Source organism: Microtus pennsylvanicus, chromosome 15 (assembly GCF_037038515.1).
Source record: "Microtus pennsylvanicus isolate mMicPen1 chromosome 15, mMicPen1.hap1, whole genome shotgun sequence".
Lineage (NCBI taxonomy): Eukaryota > Metazoa > Chordata > Mammalia > Rodentia > Cricetidae > Microtus > Microtus pennsylvanicus.
Genome location: NC_134593.1, coordinates 44,795,243 through 44,817,712, shown reverse-complemented (window position 1 = coordinate 44,817,712; position 22,470 = coordinate 44,795,243).

Genomic DNA, 22,470 nt, shown 5'->3' with positions numbered 1-22,470 from the left:
CCTCACACAATAACGTACCATTATCAATACAGCATAAGGAAGGCATATTCTGTTGAGAGAGCTTGTCATTATCAATTTTATTTTTTCCTTGTTATAATATAAATAATGTAAATGTAATCTGAAAGTTGAAATTGCCCTTCAAACACCACTGAGGAACAGAGTTTTGGGCTTTTCATAATTACCCTGTTGGTGGATATTCAGTGGTCCTAATAATTCTTCTAGTTACAAAAACACATGTCTAAAATTAGGACACAGAATTTTTTATGTCTGCTATGAGAACATATGGCTTTATCAAAGTCAAATCTCCAAAAATTGGGAACTTCTTGTACTAGAATTGTATCCTGGAGGAAATAGATGGACGTTAATTAGGGAGGACTTTAGATTTATTGCTGAAAAATTGTAAAACTAAACCTTTTGGCCATTCCTAGTCAAATCAGCTATTTACATTAAGACTTTGTGAGAACTCACATACACATGCTGTGATTTTTCTCTTTTTGTGGAGTTTAGCTTCCTGACATTTTCCCAACTCTTTGCCAACAGTCATTTAACCCCTTAACCCATTAACCATTTGTGCAAATCTAGAGTCTGCCGCAAAGGTTCACATCTTTCATCACTCTATGAGGATGCCACAGAGTCTACACTGGATTCTCTCCATGTCACACCCTCTCCTATCCCACCTGTCCTGTTCACTGCGGGGGGGGGGGCATAAACAGAAAGAAAGGGCAGTTAGTGTAGAATCACTGGTGATCTCCAATATTCGAAGATAGAGTGTGTCTCTTCATATACTGCAGGAACTTTAAGGCTTTTCGGTATGTTTACAATTTCTACATAACTGTCTTTACAGTGTAGAATACTAGCAATGGAGAGCATTATAAAATATAAGTGCCACATTCAAGAGAACAGGAAGCAATACAGTAGGGAAATGGAGTAAAAATATTATGAAAATTGCATATGTCAAGTTAAGTGAGAAAGATCAACATCCATAGCTAGACTATGTCACTGAAAGTGATTCAACTATATAAGCTCTCTAGCTTTTAGTTTTCATAAACCCTTATACATATAAGCATTTTCATTTATGCAGGACTGATCTCTAACAACACTCTTTGCTAAATCAAAATTCCGTAAAAGAATAACTGATCTCAGGATGGGTTTATAATATCCTAGTAATGCTAGCAAAAAAGCTTGTGTCGTGCCTAAAAGGAAAGTGAATCTATTTAAAATTTACTCTTCCGGGAAAATCATTCATGAGCATTTATACTTCTAAACACATTCTGGGATGAAATAAATGTACAAGACGACATTAGTAGATAAATTGCACAGGCACGCAGTTGTAGAAAGATAAGTGAGGATGAAAATCATTATAATAAATAAAGAAAAATCATATATATACATGTTTGATACATTTACATTTCTTCCATTAATTATCTACATTAAAAATCTTGAGAGATGCTTCTCTTTGCATAAGCATAAAAGATAAAGTAAGCAGGAATAAATCAAAAAGTATTTGAAAGGGTAAAAATTTACCAAGAACTGAAAAGACTGATCAGTTCTGTCAGTCATTTAAAACACGTCGGTGAAAAAAATAAGAATGCTGTCCGAATAATCAGTGGATGATCCAGTATAACTCAGCCAGGGTGATGTGTGGTTAATAAGACCCATGTGCCAGTCACAAGGAGTAAGTTGGGTGACTCTGTTCTCAACATCCCAGGAAGTATAAAACATCCTCTCAATAGTACATTAAAATGCACATAAGATCTTAATATTATCAACAGCTCAGACTAATGAAGCAAAGGATTAAGTCTCTACCAAAAGGATGAACTCATTTAGAGCAAACAAAAATATTACCAATAACAAGCTCCAAGGACTGTGGAGATTTTACTGGCTAGTCTTATGTCAACTTATCACAAGTTAGAGTCATTAGAAAGGAGGGAGCCTCAATCAAGAAAATGCCTCCATAAGATCTGAGTTTTTTCTAAATTGGTGATCAGTGGGGGAGGGCCCAGCCCATTGTGGGTGGTGCCATGTCTGGGCTGGTCATTCTGTATTCTATGGAAAGCAGGTTGAGCAGGCTATGAGGAGCAAGCAGCACCCCTCCATGAACTCTGAAGCAGCTCCTACTTCCAGGTTCCTGCCCAGTTGGAGTTTCTGTCCTGACTTCCTTGGATGATAGACATGGATATGGATATGTAAGGCCAAAAAACCCTTTCCTCTACAAGGCGTTTTGGCCATGGTGCTTCAACATAGCAATAGAAACCTTAACTAAGACAAAAAATTGTATCCAGGGATAAAGTACTTGCTCTACAGTGAGCACCTACCTGAGACTGAAATCCTGGCACTCAGGTCAAGAAAAGTCAGGCAGGATGGCAGACATTTGTAGTCCTTCTATAGGGGGGTGGAGACAGAATCTGATGGGGTCACATAGTCTAACTAAAATTGTGAGCTCCAAGTTCTGCATAAGTTTATCTGTTTTGGGTTCTATATGAATCAGAATATGGAATCTTTTAACTTTCTGACTTATTTTGTTTAGCACAGTGCCTTCAGTTTTATCTATATTGTCCCAGAATTTTCTTCTTGTTTAAGCAGGAATAGTATTTATTTTTCATTATTGTCCATTGAATGTATTTTTAGTGGTTTGATTTTTAATCACTTTGGAAGAAGCAAGACATATTTACATGCAAACAGTAATCCACTGGTTAATAAATGGGACCCTTTAAATACGCTCAAAAAGATTTTTTATTCTTTTAAGTAATGTAAGAGAATAATAACTATAGAGATATCACAAAGTAGTATTACTAAAACATGAAAACCTTCCAAAAATAACTAATTGTTATACTTGAATGATAAGCAAATAGGGAGTTTATGAAAAATTAACTAAATCCCAGAAATGGTCTGAGTGCAAATGAAGTAATTAGTTTTGTGATAAACTATTTCTGTGCCCTTTGCCTTCTGCTTAAGGCACACAAATCAAACATAATTATAGTTTAAGTTTAATAAAATTAGAAATATGTAATCCACTTAAAAAGTTAAAAGTTATTTCCACTGTTTTATTATATTTACATAGTTTGAACATTGAGCTTTAAACAAAGAACAAATATTAGCAATTATGCCTGCCCGTGCCCATGCACAAAAGTCACTCAGACATAAAAGAGCTTTTTGACAGAAAGTATGTGCACATTAGCCTTGTCACAATAGCTAACAGAAATCTGGGAACAAGAAATCTCAGTAACAAGAAGTCCACATTTCCAGAACCACTATTCTTAGAAAGGTATTACAAAAAAGGAGGTCAGAGACAGAAGTATCCAAAGAGGACAGGATTAAGTAGACCGGACAGCATCAATACTGCTTGGGTTTTGCAGTGTTTCCATAGCTAGGTCATGTCTGTTATTTCTGACCCCTCATTAAACCTAGCTGTACCTCAGCATCGCTTCAGATAATATCAGGGCATTACAATTTTTAACAAAGGCTAGAAACTTGGAGTGTAAAATATATTCATTTAAATTCCAACTCATTAATAATTTCATGCTCTGGACATCATTACTTAACATGCTTAAGCCTCACGTGTTCACAATTTCAATAGGCAAATTTATATTTATCTTGAAACTACAAAAGATTTAAACATACTTTATTAGTTGCTATACAATAATTGATTAATAAATTTTCTTATTCGCAGTTCATGAAGATGAGCTAGAAATGAACACAATTTAATCTCTGAGAAAAGAGTTGACATTTTTTTCCCATTCAGAAGTATAGAAGTCATGTTACACGCCAGAATACCCTTCAGACCTCCCACTATGCAGTGTGTAATTGACCTGGAATCTTATTTGTTATGTCTGAAACCATTATCAGCCTTTCATTCACTTTCCAGTGATGCTCTTGTCCAATGACAGAGAATCCAGCATCTAAAGCAGATGCCGGTGGATTCTCCTCATCCAGAGATGCTTTCTCAAGGAGCCTTGATTTTGTAGACTCCTGCTCAGCCTTGATGAATTGCTTTAGGATCATGCAGGCATGTGAAATGATGGCACCAGCTTTCCTTCCCTCCTTCAGGAAAGCCTGGTTGCCCTCACAGTCCATGGATTTACCCAGGCTTTACATGTTTTATTTCTTTTTTGGTCCAAAGGGTTCCCCCCAAGAAACAACATCCCTATCAAACTCTACCTCGGTCCCAGCTTCTCAGAGTATCTGTATTAACACAGAAAAGCACGTCCCCATATTCAATGATGTCTAAATCACTTGGTAGGCTGCAGAGTTAATTTTCTGAAAGATCTTCACAGGCTGGCAGAGACAATGCAACGAGGATTCTACAGTGCTAATTTTTCAAAAGGGCTACATTAAATCCATTAAAAATAATTCATTTGCAAACACTAACGCTGCCATTAGTGAAAACAATGACAATTATAGGCTTAGAATTCAAAGACAAATCTTGTCTAAAATCAACCATAAAATGTACCGCATTAACTATATGGCTTTCTTTTTAAAAGCAAGCACCTCAAAACGCAACTACAATAGGGTTGAGACTACATTAGCTAGAGAGGCAGAATCTTTAATGCTGTATAATAACAAAACAGTTTCCACATCCCAAACTGACACTTAAAAAAAAAAAGAAAATTCCCTTCTGATCCATTCACCAAAAGCCTCAATGTTTCTTTTGTGGGAAAGAAATCTTCCTCTAACCTTCTTTAAGTATTATATATTTTAAAAAAAAACCATTGGCAGCGGTCAACAGAGTATATCAATAATTAGTTTCATCTGCTGTCATTATTCTCATTTTGAATTTATATATATATATATATATATATATATATATATATATATTTGCAATTTTTTCACTTTCCCACTGTAGGTAGTTCTTTGGGAAAAAAATGACTCCCAAGTGCCATTTTTCAATATTAGTATAATTAGTTTATTAATCATCTTTACTTTACTGAGATACTCAAATTTGTAACAATTTATGACATTATTCTAGAATTAAATATGGAAGAAAACAAAATACATTCCTGGTCTCCATAATATAGGAAAACCCCCATAACCTTGTCTTGCTTTTATTAAATCTAAGAGAAGGTTATTTTCAGGAAAATCATAATGTAAATAAGCTTAAGAATCTTTTAGTAAATAGGTTATTTTTAAACTTTTTATATTTGTTGACAGCCTCCAATAAGTCTTCTTTTAAAATGCTTAAGTATAGAGGGAAATTGCCCTCTCATAATAGAGACATTGAAGTTTGGTGTATGAATCAGATGATAATTAAATTATTATTATTACTAGTAGTATCTGTTTTGTTATTGATAGAGCATTAAAGATTCTGCCTCTTCAGCAACTGCAATCTTAAGGCCAATATATACTTTATAGTTCTGTGAATATACCTGTGAAGATGTGACGTGACATGACTTGGGCTTCGAAAGTAGCATTCAGAGGATGTGGGGGCCAGCACTTTGCCATCAACCATTCACATTAAAAAGTGCCACTCAAAAAGATGTACAATCTAACGTGTAACACTTTCAAACAAGACTATTGTGCAAAGGTTGTGTGTATTCTAACCTTCTATTTCTGGGAGAAAATTGTAAGGGGTGAGTTTGTGGATTGGTGGTAGCATCTTCAAGACTATGGGCTTGACCCTAAGAACCACAAAAACAAATAAAACAATAGAAGAGAATTATTTCTACAATGATAATCCTTGTCCTTCTTATAAGCAGTGAATAGTCATTTCTCTTCTCTCATTCATAGATCTATTCTTACAGAACTTTGAATCTTTCTTTCACAGCGCTGTCCCAGAGGGCACAGTTGCTATTTAAGAGAGTAATCACAACCATGGTAAGATACAGCCAGGGTATAATATTCATCCAGAAAGCCTGTATGCACAGTCAAGAGAGAATAGACAATGACAAATTTTAAACACAACAATATATATATATATATATATATAGAATATTCATTATATACTATGGTTAGTCTATTAAATGTTATTATTTTAAAGCTATTTTAAAAATAAAGCAGAAACACATCTATTTTTCCACGAAATTACTGGTTGTATTTTTTCATGGTTCTCTGTTGAATCCTCTATCTAACTGACATTATTTCTCTTCAGCTTAAGGTTTTGCTTGGCTTTTCATAAATATGCTGTCACTGTTTCTCTTGGTTTTATGTTTTGTGGAAAATTTTAGTTTGAAAAATGTTTTATACTTTTGAAAAGCATTTAGAATTTAGAATTCTAAGTTGACATGTTTTTGTCACCAAGTTTTTCATCTGTACAGTCAAAAACACTCTTAATCCTATTCAACAAAACCATTCTATTTGTGTTCACGCTTCCCTCAGAAATCATTTTTCTTCCTGAATAGTCTTTCTTTTTCTATTGGGTTTTAGCCAAAGTATGTATATATTCAGTTAAATATTTAATGACACAACGCTAAAGATTTCTAGATTGTCTGTGCTTCTTTATCTCTGTTATTTTACCCACAGAATTTTAACCATTTTGTTCTCTACAAATCTGCTCAACTCCGCAAAACTGCTAAACTCACTAGTTTGTTTTTTCTCTGTACCACAGAATGAAAATTGCCTCTGGAAAGAGAAAAACTCTTCAGTTTGGAGACATTATATCTTTTATATTCTCCCCGTGCTACAATATCAGGAAACAGCTGCTTCTAACTGTTTGCAGTGAGAGGGGAATTCTAAAGCATTTTACTCTCTCACTGGATGAAAACAGATGCCAAGGTCCAGCCTCGGCTTCGATTCAGGTCCTGAGGTGGGGAAGGGATGTCAGCACAAGAAAGGCTTCTGTTCAAAAAATGAACTACACTCAAGTGGCCCCAAAACAACTCAAGTCGTCTTTATTTATACTCGAACAGAGTTTTTCTTTTTTGGTTACATGAACAGTTTTATTATTGGCTCTATTTTTGACTTTTAAGAATACATCATCTTTTAAGGAATATGTTGCGATCATTACAAAAGCTGCCATCGTTCCCCTTTATGCTTCCCCAAATACACCTTCCCACCCCCTGTATAACCTATTCTAGACACAGAGTTCAGTATATGTGCAGCCTTAACTTTATCAAACCAGACACATCCTGCTCTCAGAGCACTTATGTCAGCTCTTAGCTACTTGCGGTTATAAGGTTAAAAAATAATAGATATGGGTACAATGTTTTAAGGACAACAATATTCAATCCCAGACAATTCTTTCATGTTTTGATACAGTTCCCTCTTATACAAGAAGGTCCCATGTCTCAATCTTTCTGCAAAAAGGCAGACTTTGATAAGTGCTATCCTATCTCTCAAGATTTGTAGAGATATCCCATATTTGTAGGTGGATTCCTTGAGTTGCTTAGTAGCAGTTGTGTGTCACATTGTACACCAAATGCGTTCATAAACTTCCCAGGTGACAAATGTTGGCTACCTAGATTTTACCTGCTAGACTAAAGATTATTAAACTATTTCTGTAGAAATATTTGTATTCGGGTACACTTTTATTTCTCTTGGGTTTTAACCCTCAGTGGAATTGATACATTATAGAAGAATACACATGTTCATAACCTTTTAGGAACTAACTAGTGGTTTTTCCAATACAAGTCTACTATTTTGCATGCCCACCTGCAGTGCATGAGCACAGTTTTCTCTAGATCTTCACCAGCAGGTGGTATTTTCAGTAATTTTCAATTTGAGACATTCCAACCAGTTTTAAATGGTATTCCACTGTGGTTCTTTTCTCTGCATTTTCCTCAGACATCAAATGCTAAGTGACCATTCAAAGAGATACTTTTTTTTAAAGTATCTGTGTGTGTCTCTTAAGTTGACTTTTCCTTGTTGTTGAGCTTTGTAAGTAGTTCAAAGAAGTTTTAAAAATCACTTATTGTCATTACAGGCAACATGAGTCATGCCAACTGTGTAAAGACACAGACCATCAGCAGCTATTCATGGATGAAGACTCACAGATTCTTAAGTTTAGTACTTAGATATGAAAGTTAATTCCCATGAGCCACATACACTAAATGTTCAGTTCCTATAATAGCAGTATTCAGAGCAATAGCCATTTAGGAGTGTTTGTATCATAAGATCTCCCTGAATTAATACATTGTTAATTTCATAGCTTAGTGGGCTACTCTCGGTAGGGGTCAACTGAAAGAAGTGAGACATGGTGTGATTTGTGTGGGTTCATTTTGCCATGGGCCTCTCTGTCCCTTCACCTCTTCTCTATTCTCTACACGTTGGCTTTTCTACCACCACCAGAATATTCCTCCTTGCTCAAACCAGCTATCTTTGTACTAAAACCATGAGCCCAAAACAATCCTTTGCAGCTGTAGTTTTGTGCGGGGGGGGGGGAATTTTTCATCCATTGGCAAGAAAAATTACCCCCGATTGAATGTCTAAACCCTACACTTTGATCAAGAATTTGCAAAATGACCCACATGGACTTCTGTTATTCCTCTATGTACCAATTCCTCCTTTCCAGTACCCTGTCTTGCAAATATTATACAGTTCAGCAGTCCTAAACGTGAATATATTTCTCCACACTGAACAAGAGCATCAAGCATGATAATCTTTTCAAATCGCTTCAGGTAGTGTTTTCCACTTATTTTACAGATCTAGTAAAGAGTTCACTCATAGATTCTTCCTAGATTCATTGTTCTTTACAAACAGAAAGGTAAATCTAATGCAAGTTGCTTCATTAAGCAAAATGGGAGCCTAACCCTATTTACTTATACCTAACCCTAAAAATGTGTCAGAAGTCCAGTCCGCCTGTTGTCTATCCCATCAGGTTGCCCTTTTGAAATTTCCTGTGTACTCGGAGAGTTTCAATGTGTCTTCTCATTGTTTTTTTTTAATTTATTTATTTATTAAAGATTTCTGTTGAAAAGCCTCCTAAAAGTGCTTTAGAATCTGTTTCCAAAACCTTAGCTCCAAAAAAATAACACCATATAAAATTGCAAAGATTATTAACTTCATTTTAAAATTACATAAAAGCATTAATCTTCAGGTAATTCATAAAAAACTGAAGAATATTAAAATAAAACTCAAAACTATGCAATTATTCACAGACTTTAAAAATGCATGAAGATAGAGATAAAATGATCTCAGATCAGGTACAAAAATCTTACATGTCAGTCAAAAGCAATGTTATATATGGATCTGACAAAAAAATCAGTGTATTAAAAGACATCTGACAAATGTTTGAGGAAATGCAAAAGGTATTAAAATGTTATTTTTGGCAAATCCCAATTTAGCTCCTAAAATGCATATTGTAACACAGAACATAAATATATAATGCTAAAATCAAAGCATAAGTAATTTTTTGTTCTAAAGAATTATGGATAAGATAAAGTGATCACAACATGAAGAATACAAAAGTTATTTTATTATTACGTCTTTAAGGTAGAGGTATACTAGAAGTATATATCCATGCATATGAAAACTAGGGAATTTTATGGTAGGCTTGATAAATTTTGGCTACACATTTTACAGAATAGATCAATGTATTAGCCTCTAGTTACCCACATTTAGTCATAAAATTTGTACCTGGATAACATTAAATTGCTGTGCATGTTTTGAGTTCCTTCTTGCAGTCATTGCCCTAGATTTCTCGAAAAATGGAGAACAGAGCATTGAGGAGAGACAGTTGTCGCTGCACCACTGTATTTCTAAGATGCTACATTTGTCTTTGACCATGGCAGTGCTACCTTAGAAATTCTGTGTACATTCTAAGGTACTAAGTAATGGCCAGAGCTACACAACACGGGTATGAATGAAAATATAGCTGTGACTTAAGATTCTCAACACACCTTTTTGCCCATCTTCATGAAGACAATAATGTTTCAGAATGAGCCAATACCCTGAATTCTTCCACAGTGATTTGTCACCTAAATTAAAATCAGAAGCTTCAGGTTAACTTGGTGTTGGAATTTTTTTACTTTATTCTCCCCTTAGCTCTGATTCTGTTTTTTTCTCCCTCTACCCTCCCATAGCACCATTGTCCCCTTGGCAGTTTTACTTCTCTGGTTCTATCTATCATACATACATTATTTTACATATCTATGTAAAAACTATGAGTCACAAATTAAAGAAAATGAACACTGGCTTAGTGCCTCTGATTATCTCTAGTTACATCTGTTATCCTGAAAAGGACATAATTTCCTAAGAAATCTCTCGCTTTGATGGCAAATATTCCTTTATTGTAGGAATACAAAGGTTTTTTTTTCAAATTAATATTGGTCAATGGAGACGTTCCTGGAAAGAGATGAAAGCTTCCCAAGATGACTTCTGCTCAGACAGAAGAATTCGTTTGAAGATGAGCAATGTAGTATATTATAATATTAGTAGCACATGTTTTAATTAATATTTTATGCTTGGTATCTGTGATATATATGAATATTAGCACATATTCATATATATTCAGAAATGAGCCAATAGTTTCTTAGAAGAAATTACTTAGTTGTACTGTTTCCAGTTAAGCTTCATCATTTTCCTCGACTCTATCCCAGTCCTTCTGCCTCTCCTCATGCCATCACAATGAGGTTCCCATTCTAGAGTGTGCTTGCAGTTTCTATTAGGTTCCATGACATCTCTGAACCCTGACCTCTCGTCTTCATTTTCCTCTTTTGAGTTCTTTCATTTTCTCTGATTCTCAGTGTTCGTAGACCTCAAATGCCAGTCCTTGAGTCTCTGTTTTTCCTTACTAATACAGCTACTCCTTAAAAGTTTGCACATAATCCCTTTGTTTCAAATGCCACAATAAGCTAGACACTCTGAAAAACGATGCTTTCCAAATGTAATTTAACTGACTCCATCTGAATTAGTCTAACAGACATCTGAAAGCCAATATATCTGAAATAAGATCTTGGTCCTTTCTCAGAAATCACCTCTCTTTCAATCTTCTCACATTATTACTAAATCTGTCATTTTCTGGTTGTTTGGAGGAGGAAATCTTGAGAGTGATATTTGTCTTTTCACTTTTTCTGCTGTACTTCTTTGAGTTGGTCAAGTACAATTGCCTGCCCTTTCAAAGTTATCCAGAACCTGCCACCGCCGCCCCTACTTCTCTTCACCTGTACGGCTAACACTGCTGTCCGAGCACCTGCTGCCTTCTTGCCTAAGTTGCTGAATTGTCCTCCTCTCTATTATCCTTATTTCTTTTCTTGCCTCTGTAGATTTTCTCAACAAAGACTCTACAATAATCTTGGTAAAATACAGGGAGATTATGTCATTATTGTGCTCAAAACTATCTAATGGTTTCCAATTTCACTTCAAATTAAAGACAAATTCTTCCCGGTGGTTAAAAGTTCTCACATGACTCATTCTCCCACAATTTTCAAAATTGGTTCTTATTGGTTTCCCTGATGGGCTGCCGTGTTACTCCTGGAGCATGCAGGCATGTCCTCTCCCTGAAGATCAAGAGTCACTACGGAGGCTTATGGCTTGAATATGTTGCCTCCAATATCAGAAGATATTGTTTCCTTTACCACGTTTTACCTTTTTCAACAATGCGTTCTGTGGCCACAGCAGCATCCTCCCTTGCTGAATTTCTCAGTGCTCCTTTTACTATCTCTAGAGGATAACCTCTAAACATCTGTGTTATCCATGACATTTAAGAGCATGGAGCGATTACCGATAGGCCACAATAAGTACTTCTGAGTAGATGAACATTATCTAAGAGAAAATAATCTTTCCAAACTACTGAAGGCTTAAACAACATAAATGAAGGAGGTTAGCAGCAGCAACAATAAAAACTCATCTGAGGGACTTTCAATCTTGTAGCAAGATTATAAAGAAAAGATTGCTAGTGCAATAGAGTCATTGGGAAGTTGACTTAAAATGTATAAGGCATTCAGAAAGGAAAATATTTTTTTTCTATTTACTGGAAGTTGTAAACAAAAAATACCAATTATAACTACAGCAGTGTGTGTGTGTGTGTGTGTATGTGTGTGTGTGTGTGTGTGTGTGTATCTGCCTGTCTGTCTGTCTGTCTGTCTGTTTTTTACCCTGGATCTGGAATTACAGGACATTATGGGAGTGCTAAAAATTGCAATGAAGAAGAACAGAACTGTTTTTAATGGCTAAACCATCTTTCTAACCCCTGAGGTACTCTTTGATAAGATCACCAATACTATGCTTTAAAGAGTCTCTATGAAACTAGATCTTGCTGTTTATAATACACACTATCTCAGTAATTTGCTGCATAATGTGGGGTTTTCAAATCAGTTTAGTAAAATAAATATAATTAACAGGGATTTAATATGTAGCAACTTAATTACTTGAGTAAAATATCTGTTATCTTCTTTTTCAGTTAAGGCACCTCAAAATTAAATACTTGATATGTAAGAATACAGGAAAAATGATATGAAAACTTAAATATTCAATAATTAAACATGAAGTCATTTGAGAGTTTTAGATATTAATGATGCTGAGTCTAACTCTCACCAGAGTTCAAATGTAAGCATTCAGTACACTGGGGCCACTCCTAAATTTCCCAGATACCTCACTTATAATTATTCAAATGGCATCTGAAAATGTAGGCATATGATAGCATCTAATGCCTTCATCATTTCTCAATTCTGAGAATTCACAGAATAACCTCAACAAGAACACCATAAAAGGAACCTTAAAAATCCTATGTGTACAATATATAGGCTTAGTATTTTATTAAATGCTTAAATGGTCTTACAGGACTCATATTTAAAAAAAAAGGATTTTACCAGGAAAACCTTGTACCAGTACCAAAATAGCACTTCCTACAACTACTGTCTTAGATAATGCACACCCAAGTTGTAGACTAGTCATTGTTACAAATATAGGGTTGGAGAGATAGGCCAGTCAGTAATGTGTTTATTGCAAAAGCATGAGGACCTGAGTTTGATCTCAGAATACATGTGGGCATGATGGCATGCTTGCAATCCTACTACAGGGTAGGCAGAGATGGGAATGTTCTTGAGCTTTGATGGCCAGAGAGCCTAGCCTCACTGATGAGTTCCAGATCAATGACAGACCCTGTCTCGAACCACAAAGTGGATCACACATGAGGAAAAATGTCTGAAATTGAATCCTAGCCTCCTTCCACTGCACATGCTCATACACAAAAGGCAGGACAAGACGCAGAAGTAAAAAGTAGAGAGAGAGAGAAAAGAGAAAGGCTGAAGCTGCTCCTGAATTACTATATTGTTGTGCACCTACATTGGCCTTATGTCTAGCATTGTTCTCAGAACTAGATGATTTCATCTCTTCTACTCAAGAAGTCTGACGCAAAAGGAAAGATTGTGAACAAACAAGGCAGCACAAAGATTATGAAGACCCTATCTGGGAAAGGAAACTACTAAAGTACATAAAGGGGGACCAAACCCAGATGGGAAAAAAACATAAAGATACATGATCTGAGACTACGAATCATCCTAAGTGGGGTCCAGGTAAACAAGACTGGAAAAATTAGCCAAGCAGAGAAGAATGAGAAAAGACACTGGGAGAGGATGAATGACGCCTGCTATCTTCATCATTCAAAAGGCAGCCTTGTAGTCACCCCTTCCTCTCTCTTTGTCATTGTCTAAATAATGAACTGTTCTCTATTAAATTATATTAATTACTTTATTCCAATTCATTTGCATTAAAGATCTACAAATTATTAGATACATCCTGCATTACTGCAGAAGCTTTCTTCCCCTACCCCCCCCCAAAAAAAAACTTGTCCATTTTTAGGTTAGTGTCATCTGAGCATTTAGCATTTCTCTGACGAATCTTGTAAAGAATATTCTATTAGTGTTGGCTATTACCCTCTCTATCCACACAACACATCTATCCTTGGTGATTGTAAAGATCACTTAGCAACATCTGTCAATGTACACACAACCTGCCAGCATATGCTCCCCTATGCATTCCATTTCCCTTTAGTTTGCAAAAAAAAAAAAACCTCCCTATTTTATTCTTCAAGGATTATCACAATTTAAAATTCTTTAAGGCTGAATTTCCTTTCCATTTTAAAAGTCAGTTCAAGTTTCCATTTCAGAATACCTGTAGCTTCGTTATCCAAATTTTGATTCTTATTTATTTATTTAAAATATGTTTAATAATTGTTCAGAATGCAAAAGGTAAGGTTATAGATGATGCTGACACAGAAGCAAATGAGATAAAATGGCTACTGCGCTCATAAAGCATTTATCTCATTCCTAACCCATAATTAATAACTTAGTGACTGAATTGCCATCATCGCAATATGCTTTCTTGAATATACTATCATCTATATATACTTACTTCATAAGAATTTTAGATCCCCATATTTACAAATCACATCAATTGTTTTGTATTATTTCTTTATTATCTGGTTCCTAGACAGTATTCATAAAAGAGAGGTGGGTTAAAAGTGATGAAAGTGTACATGAGACTAAATTTAAGATGAAATGATCTTCTCTTTTGTCCCCTGTCTTTATACTTCAAGAAAGATTAACAATATAAAAGGTAGCATTTGATTCTTGAATTCAAAACAGCAATTCTCATAGATCTTTATTTAAACTTAAAAATAAAATGACTTTAAAGGCTAATGCATCCAATGAATGGCTATATCTCACTAGGGAACAGAGCTTTTAAAATGTTGCCCAACCTTTTATTAACAAAGCTGCTTCTGGGGAATATTTTCCATCTTTTTGGTTTCCTTTTATTTTCTTTCTAGAGTCTCAACAAAATTCTTTCCAATACTTTATCCTTTGCAATAAAATTATCTTCACAGTAATAAGATCTATTTTATATAATTATATATAATACATAATTTATATATTACATATAACGTAACAAACCAAAGAATCTTTATCCAAAGGAGATCTTTGAATAACTATAACTGGAATGTCAGTGATGTTACTGTTAAGTAATCGAATAGTATGAAGAACTCTGACTGTAATTGGCATAAATATGGTATATCCATGGATTAGGGGTTTGAGAACGTGTTAGGTAATCTCAACCAATACTGTGGTTCATCAGTTAAATAAAAATCAACTTCAAGTATTGTCCTGAATTGGCTTTTGCCTTGCTTGGACCCTGCATTTTCAGAACTGCGTTTCTTCTCCTAATCCATTGTTTAAAGAACATGTTGCTCATGGCCTTGGGCAAAACCCACAAAATAACAACATTTGGACCAATATCCTAACATCATGGCACCTGTGTGTGAAAATCAAGACAATTAAGGTAGTAATGTATTAAGGACAATGATGCTTTCAGGATGCTGAAACACACGCACACACACAGAGTCACAAATATGCTCTTATATATGCTCTTACTTAACAGAGAAAACAATTCCAAGTGGTCAGTTATAAATACATACAAATATGAGCAACACTAAATGAATCCATTGGGTTTTATTTATTTATCTATCAACACTTAAAGAAAAAGAGGTAATTAATTCTAAGGAGTAGAAAAGATATAAGGGAAGTTGGAATGCCACAAGCAATGAATAGAACAGAGTGCATATAGTACTTCTTTTTGAAACTCTCAAAAATTAATTAAAAGTTTAGGTTAAAATTAAAATAAATACTTCTGGTCCAAGAACCTTTAGCAAAAACCATAGTGGAAAACATACTAACATTATCCCATTAAAAATAGTATCAAATTGACTCCTAATGAGTTATTGTTATACCAATAGACTAATTCATCAATCAACCTTCTTCTATTTGTAGTAAATGGTGATTAACACAGACCCACAACTGGCCAAGATCCAGAGAAAAGACTGCAGAATACGTAGCCCTAAATGAAATATCTATATTGCAACTCTTCACCCAAGGCTCAGGATTTTTTCAGAGGAGGAGCTGAAAGCAGTTAGAGCAAGTGACCATGAGAAAAATATAAGAAAATGGAGCGCAGTTGCACATATGATCTCACAGAGATTAAGATGGCATGCACAAACCCCATGCAACATCAAGCCAGATCAAATCTCTGTGAGAAGAGAGGAAGTGTGCAGGAAGTCCTATCCCTAATTTAGTAGCTATAGGCAACTGATAGCCTCTGAGAGAGGGAGAATTGCCACAGGTAGAACCAGGCTCCAGTGGAAGCCACACATCCATGAATATACGGGCAGCACAAACAGGTCTTGGTGGGTAGGAAAAAAAAAGAAAAAGAGAAGGAAAGGAATAGTAGTTCTGGAAAAAGTTGGAGGGATAATAATATCATTAAAAGTTGCTATATGAAATTCTCATGAGTTAATAGAAAAATAAGCCAGGCAGTTTTGGTGCACGCCTTTAGTCCCAGCACTCAGGAGGCAGAGACAGGAACAACTCTGTGATTTTGAGAGCAGCCTGGTCTCAATTATAAGAGCTAGTTCCGGGGCAGGCTTCAAAGCTACAGAGAAACCCTGTCTTGCATAACCAAAACTAGACAGATAATAGATAGATAGATAGATAGATAGATAGATAGATAGATAGATAGATAGATAGATAGATAGATAGATAGATGATAGATAGATGATAGATAGATAGATGATAAATGAGAAAATGTTAAAAAGAAAGAAATAAGATAGTGCTATTCTACCATTCATACATAATAATTGACTTTTCAGATATGTTCAATGCTTTTACTTTTCTAGGCCATGATAAACTTAAAACGATTATTTCCAAGAGGAGTAACCTTGCTATCCATAGTCACAGTTTACTATGTGAGGTCTCCATTACTCTTCCCATCTCATTACCAGATTTGCAGCACAGCCTGCCAGAGTCTCTGAAATCTCCCACATTTTTCAGAGCCTGATTTCCTGAGAATTTCTTTCTTCAAATCTTGATGAGGTCTACATATAAAGTTAGCAAGCATACAAATATATGATGTTGATTTCATAACTGCAGCTCAACAATTTTCCTGTAAGCAACACAATTTCTTTTTGATGTACAATTGTCTTTCTTTCCATTGTTGTTTATCTTGGTTTCTTATTTTATTTTCTAAAGCACAAAGTGTATAGCATTTTGTAAAATGCTTGAATATAAGAAAGAGGAGATAAGAATTTTTTTTAAAAAGCAGGAATAAGATGCCCTGTCCTCACTTTCTGGAAAATTATTGAAAAATAAGATAAGGATCTCAATCCCTCTACAGAGTCCAGGGCTTACTATTACAAATTGAATTTTGTCTCTCCAAAGAGATAGAGTTACAATGTCACTCTAAGTACCTCAATATGTGACTTACTTTGAAAACAGTGACTGCAAAAGTGACTGAGTTAAAATGAAGTCGTGAGGGTAGTCTCTAACCCACTACAGGCAGTACCCTTCTAGAAAGCAGATATTGTAACATAAAGCTAGAGATACATAGAAGGAAAACAATATCAAAAATCACAGAGAGAAGATGGTCATGTGGATGGGTGATGTCTCTACAAGCCAAGCAATACAAAGTGTAGCTGAAAGCACAAGAAATTCAAAGAAAACATGATGTCACCAATACCTTGATTTCTGACTTCAAGCATTCAAACCCAGAAACAGTGAGCTTCTGTTGTTTTAATCTACCTAGAATTTGGTATTTTATTCACCATAGCCCCCAAAATTAATACAGATGAGGATGAGGTTACAATAGTACAGCCCTGAAAAGGAGACAGCTACAAAATGCTCAAAATAATGTGAAGGACAAGGATCTCTAGGTAGCTGAGATTTCTATGCCAGTGTTTATTTTTAATTGACAACAAGCAATTCATTTTCTTTTCATCAAAATAAATTGTCTAGCTATTACAAATATGTATCTGTTCTGGATATTTTTTTATCAAAATCACAAAAGCTAAAGTCATCTGAGAGTCAGGAATTCCTATTAAGAAAATGACTCCATAAGGTTGGGATGTAGAGAGGCCAGTAAGGCATTTTCCTTTTTTTATTTATTTACTTTATTATTTTTTACTTACCAATTCCAGTTCCTCCTCCCTACTCTCCTCCAATTTTCCTCTTCCCCCAAACCCATTCCCCATTAGCTCCTCAGAGAGTGTAAGACCTCCCCTGGGAAGTCAACTAGGTCTGTCCCATTACTTCCTTGAGGCAGGACCAACACCAGAACACCCACACACACTCACACATACACACCCACACCCACACACATGTCTAGGCTGAACAAGGTATCTCTCCATAGAGAATGGGTTCCACAAAGTCAGTTTGTCCATTAGGGTTAGAAAATGGTCTTACTGTCAGTGGCCCCATAACCTACCCTAGCCACACCATTGTTACCTGTATTCACGGGGCCTGGTTCGCACTATGCAGGTTCCCAAGCTGTCAGTCCAGAGTCAGTGATCGCCCACTCGTTTGTATCAGCTGATTCTATGGGTTTCCCCATCATGGTCTTGACCCTTCTGTCCATATTATTACTCCTGCCTCACTTTGATTTTACTCTGGGAGCTTTGCCCAGTGGTTAGTTGTGGATCTCTGCATCTGCTTCCATCTGGCATTTTCTTAATTAGTGATGATGAGGAAGGGCCTAGTCCATTGGGGGTGGTGACATCTGGGCTGGTATTCCTGGGGTCTAAAAGAAAACAGGTAGAGAAAGCCACGAGGAGCAGCATTTCTCTATGGCTTCTGCATCAGCTCAACATCCAGGCTCCTGTCCTGTTTGAGTTCCTGTCCTGACTTTCTTCCATGAGGAACAGCAATGTGCAAGACTAAGCTGAATAAACCCTTTCCTTCTCTAGTTGTTTATTGTCATGGTGTTTCATTGTAGCAACTGAAACCCTAAGTCAACAACATTATACAACAACTTAGCCAGTCATCTTTCTTTCTTAAAAAAAACGATCGTATACTATTAATTAGACTAGCATGCACTTTCTCTACCATAGTTCAAAACATCTAAACAATTAGTATTGATCTGATACCTTACATTGTTTGCACATGTTTTTTTAAGCACACATTTTAAAAATTTTTGCAATTTGAACATCCCCACTTATTGTAGATAGAAAAATACCTGCTTTGGAAACAATACCAAAAAAGTAAAAGAAAATTCTGAGCACTAAAAACACCTATGTAAGTAATAATCACGAAATCTAGCAATGGTATGATTTTTTTTTTTTTTTTTTGGTTTTTCGAGACAGGGTTCCTCTGTGGCTTTGGAGCCTGTCCTGGAACTAGCTCTGTAGGTATGATTCTTAAGTTGAAGACTTTTTAATGTATTAGTGTGATATAGATGTGTGTATATACTTTTTACTTTTTGTATTTAAATGTTAAATTCAATGCCTTTAGGAAAAATGTGTCATGAGGATGAGTTTAAAAATTGATCAACACTGCTTGTATTTGTTACACTAAAATACTTACTTTCCACTTTTATAATGACTCTGAATAGCAGGCTTATTATTTCCAGCAGAGAATAAGACCTTTGCTGAATTTATTGGCTGTAAACCAGCAATGAAAAAACAGTGGTGACCTCTGCCCTGTACCTATTGGATTTGTAACTCACACCCAGTCTCTAGCACTGATATTTACAGTGTGCTGTGGCTGTAAAGTTCTTGGAGAGCAAGAGCCTAATAGGCTGGTATGCAGGAGAGAATGCCAACGGTGTGTACTGGAAAAGGACCGAAAGGGCATCAGTCAGGAAGTCTGTTGAAGTTCCGAAGCTCCTTAACTTCAGGTGTATTACAACCTCTCTAAGTTTCTATTTCTTCAGATAGAATATATGAGAAAGGCAAAGCAAATGCATCCATGAAGGAGTTGTCACGCACTAGTTTTCCTCCCTTTGCACAATGTTCTAAGTTTCGGTCACTGTAGCATACCTAGAGCAGCCCTGCTCTCTTTCCATCCCTACATCCCTCTTCCTGCAAAATGACATTGGTTGCCAGTTTCCAGCATCTCTTCTGTTTTTGATTCACAAGTTTCTGGTTAAATGTATCAGTTAATGAAGCAAACTCTATTTGCAATTCATACATTGCTCTGGGAAGTCATACATGTGCGCCAACTCTCACGCCACACGAGCTCACTCAGCTATCTCATCAACAGCCAAAATAGAGACCACAGACATAAATTGCTTCTGTTCCTGCTTCTCTCCTGTACTATGTCTTTATGAATTTCACCCTCTAAATTCATTTTACATCCCAACTGCAGTTTCTCCTCCCTCTCCTCCCATTCCTTTCGCCACCTGTTTTTACCTCCCCATTCACTGCTCCTCTGGGTATCACCAAAGCATGTCACATCAAGTTGTGGTAAGGCTAAGAACCTCTCTTTGTATTAAGTCTGGGCAAGGCAAACCAGTATGAGGAACAGGTCCCCAAAAGCCAGCCAAAGCATTAAGGACAGCTCCCAAAGTTAGGAGTCCCACAAGTAGACAATGTTACACAAGTGTCACATATATGTAGAGAGCCTAGATTGGTCCCATGCAGGCTCTCTGACTGTCAGTTCAGACTCTGTGAGATCCTATGAGTCTGTGAGTTTTCTTCAGGGAAATGCATATCGAAATGACTCTGAGATTCCATCTGACACCTGTCAGAATGGCTAAGATAAAAAAAAAGTGACAAGTGGACTATTCCTCCATTGCTGGTGGGAGTTCAAACTTATACAGCCACTTTGGAAATCAACATGACAGTTTCTTAGAAAACTAGGAGTCAATCCACCTCAAGACCCAATTGTATCACTCTTGGGCCTACATCCAAAGGATGCTCAATCGTACCACAAGGACACTTGCTCAACTATGTTCAAAGCAGCTTTATTCATAATAACTATAATATGGAATAAGCCTAGATGACCCTCAACTGAATAATGGATAAAGAAAGTGTGGTGCATTTACACAATGGAGTATTATTCATCTGTAAAAAACAATGACATCAGGAAATTTTATGGCAAAGGAACAGAAGTAGCAAAACTCATCCTGAGTGAGGTAATCCAGACCCAGAAAGACAAACAAGGTATATTCTCACTTACAAGTGGATATTATCTGTGATAGTCATGCTACAATTCACACCTCCACAGAGGCTAGGTAACAAGAAAGGCTCAAGGGTGGATGCACGGATCTCCCTAAGAAGTGGAAATATAAGATCTTTCCTGGGTAGACTGGGGGATGGTGAGGATGGGAAAATGAGGAATCGGGTTAGGGGCTGGATGGAGGGGGACAAATGAAAGAGATGACCATACAGGGGATGCATTTTGAGGTCAGTAGAAACCTGGTGCAAGGGAAACTCCCAGGAATATACAAGGATGAGCAGAAATAAGACTTCTAGCAACTCTCGATACATAGCCTGAACCGGGCATCTCTTGTAACCAGGCAAGACTTTGAGTGGAGAGATTGGGACACCAGTTCAGCCACACAAACTTTGACCAACAGTCTGTCCTGCCTGTGGGATGTGCTGGGGTAAGAGTAGCCCAGAGATTGTGAGAGTGGCCAACCAGTGACTGGCCCAGCCTGAGACCCATGCCACGAGAGTGAGTCCACCCCTGACACTGCCTGGAGTGTCAGAACCCAGAGACTGGATAGCACAGAGACCCGGAATAGAAGCAAACATGACTGGAGGGAAAAAACTCAATGTAATGATCCCTAATGATATTCTCCTCTACTTATAGATTGAGGACTACTCCACTTGTCATCAGAGAGCCTTCACCTAGCAATTGATATAAACTGATGCAGAGACCCACAGCCAAAGATTAATTTGAGCTTGTAGAAGCCTGCTGAAGAGGAGGAAAGAAGGGCTGTACTAGCCAGAGGAGAATAGTTTCTTAATACAGTAGGCGCATATCTGAGCTCTTTATATGCATCTGTATGTCAGGTCAGGTGCAGACATGGCATGAACGAACACCATAGTTACCATCTCCAACCTCAGTGAGGCTCCTGCTAATCCCACCCATGGAACATAAGAGGGAGAGGACTGTTAGGTTCCAGGATAACATAGATCAAAACAAACGTGCATCATACAGAACTAAAACAGTTTTCTTCTGTAATGCAGGTTCCAGGATAAGATATATCAAAGCAAACCTGCATCATACAGAACTAAAACAGTTTTCTACTGTAATGCTTCTTGGCATTAAATGAGCATCATTATCTGCAAAGGGGTAAGAGAGTGTTAATGAACAACTGTTCCGAGACTAATTTGCCCATGCAATCCTTTCCCATGCAACACCCAGAATCAAGAAAATTCCAGTCAGAACGTAACTTGATTAACTTTCATTTAGCAGATCTAGGACATCTGTGACTTTGGACAGAACTTAAGGGCCTTGCTTTATACTCACCCCAAGGAGCAATTTGGAATTCAGATGAGAAACTTGCTTTACATTAAATAACCTTAATAGTTTTGCCAAGCCAATTGAACCCAATTATTTTCGTTTTAGTACTATGAAGTTGTTATCTCTATGTACAAAGAAGCAAATAGAACAGAGAAGCCAAACATTTGCTCAGGGGACCAAAAAAACAAATATATGAACTGACAGAACTAAGGGCTTAAATTATGCCAAGTAATAATCAGACTAGTATTTGAATCCTGTTTTAAAATTCTTGGTGTTAGAATTATTATCTTGAAGAAAGACAAATAAATGAAAAATCTAAGAAAAACTGACTCAATCAGATTGAGTCAATAGTAGATTTAAATCAAAG